Source organism: Lolium rigidum, chromosome 7, assembly GCF_022539505.1.
Source record: "Lolium rigidum isolate FL_2022 chromosome 7, APGP_CSIRO_Lrig_0.1, whole genome shotgun sequence".
Lineage (NCBI taxonomy): Eukaryota > Viridiplantae > Streptophyta > Magnoliopsida > Poales > Poaceae > Lolium > Lolium rigidum.
The window spans coordinates 105,550,174-105,552,607 of NC_061514.1; positions in this window are offsets into that span (position 1 = coordinate 105,550,174).

Sequence of the window (2,434 nt, forward strand, 5' to 3'; positions counted from 1 at the left end):
AATTCCCTCCCGAGGGGGAAATCGACGCCATCGCCATCGTCATCGAGCGGGACATCATCTCCATCATCATCATCATCATCTCCACCATCTACACCGCCATCACCACCGCTGCACCTCGTCATCGCTGTAGCAATTCGGGTTAAATCTTGATTGTTTGATAGGGGAAACTCTCCCGGTGTTATTCTATACTTGTTGTAGATGCTATTGAGTGAAACCATTGAACCAAGGTTTATGTTCAGATTGTTATTCATCATCATATCACCTCTGATTGTTTTCCATATGATGTCTCGTGAGTAGTTCGTTTAGTTCTTGAGGACATGGGTGAAGTCTAAATGCTAGTAGTGAATTATGGTTGAGTAATATTCAATGTTATGATATTTAAGTTGTGGTGTCATTCTTCTAGTGGTGTCGTGTGAACGTCGACTACACGACACTTCACCATTTATGGGCCTAGGGGAGTGCATCTTGTATTCGGTTGCTAATTGCGGGGTTGCCGGAGTGACGTGAAACCTAAGCCCTCGTTAGTATATCAATGCAGGAGGGATCGCAGGATCTCGCAGTTTAAGGTTGTGGTTAGATTTATCTTAATTACTTTCTTGTAGTTGCGGATGCTTGCAAGGGGTATAATCACAAGTATGTATTAGTCCTAGGAAGGGCGATGCATTAGCATAGGTTCACCCACACAACACTTATCAAAACAATGAAGATTATTAAACCACATGAAGCGAAAGTACTAGACTAAAATCCCCGTGTCCTCAGGAACGTTTGGTCATTATAAGTAAACAAACCGGCTTGTCCTTTGTGCTAAAAAGGATTGGGCCACTCGCTGCAATTATTTCTCTCGCATTTTATTTACTTGTACTTTATTTATCTGCAATATCAAAACCCCCTGAATACTTGTCTGTGAGCGTTTACAGTGAATCCTTCATCGAAACTGCTGCCAACACCTTCTGCTCCTCGTTGGGATCGATATTCTTACTTATCGAAGATACTACGATATGTTGGAGATATGCCCAAGAGGCAATAATAAATGGTTATTATATATCTTTGTGTTTATGATAATGTTTATATACCATGCTATAATTGTATTAACCGAAACATTGATACATGTGTGATATGTAAACAACAAAGAGTCCCTAGTAAGCCTCTTAACTAGCTTGTTGATTAATAGATGATTAGTTTCATAATCATGAACATTGGATGTTATTAATAACAAGGTTATATCATTATATGAATGATGTAATGGACACACCCAATTAAGCGTAGCATAAGATCACGTCATTAAGTTATTTGCTATAAGCTTTCGATACATAGTTACCTAGTCCTTATAACCATGAGATCATGTAAATCACTTATACCGGAAAGGTACTTTGATTACACCAAACGCCACTGCGTAAATGGGTGGTTATAAAGGTGGGATTAAGTATACGGAAAGTATGAGTTGAGGCATATGGATCAACAGTGGGATTTGTCCATCCCGATGACGGATAGATATACTCTGGGCCCTCTCGGTGGAATGTCGTCTAATGTCTTGCAAGCATATGAATAAGTTCATAAGAGACCACATACCACGGTACGAGTAAAGAGTACTTGTCGGGAGACGAGGTTGAACAAGGTATAGAGTGATACCGAAGATCAAACCTCGGACAAGTAAAATATCGCGTGACAAAAGGAATTGGTATCGTATGTGAATGGTTCATTCGATCACTAAAGTCATCGTTGAATATGTGGGAGCCATTATGGATCTCCAGATCCCGCTATTGGTTATTGGTCGGAGTGGGTACTCGACCATGTCCACATAGTTCACGAACCGTAGGGTGACACACTTAAAGTTGGATGTTGAAATGGTAGAACTTGAATATAGAATGGAGTTCGAATATTTGTTCGGAGTCCCGGATGAGATCCCGGACATCACGAGGAGTTCCGGAATGGTCCGGAGAATAAGATTCATATATAGGAAGTCATATTCCAAGTTTGGAAATGATCCGGAGCATTTATGGCAGGTTCTAGAAGGTTCTAGAAAAGTCCGGAAGAAACGCACTATGGAAAGTGGAGTCCCGGAAGGACTCCACAAGCCATGGCCAGCCAAACTCTAGAGGGGAAAGTCCAAGGTGGACTTCCCCCAAGGTGGCCGGCCACCCCCTCACATGGAAAGGTGGGAGTCCCACTTGAGGTGGGAATCCCACCTTGGGTAGGTTTCCCTACACATGGAAGTTTTTGGGTTGGGGTCTTATTCGAAGACTTGTACACCAACTCTTGGGTGTTCCACCTATATAATGAGGGCCAAGGGTAGGGGGCCGGCCACACCAAAGCCATAGCTTGGCCGCACCCCTTAGTGGCCGGCCACCCCCTCTCCCCAAACCCTAGCGGCCTCTCTCCTCCACCACATCCCGCACGCTTAGCGAAGCTCCGCCGGATTTCTCCACCACCACCG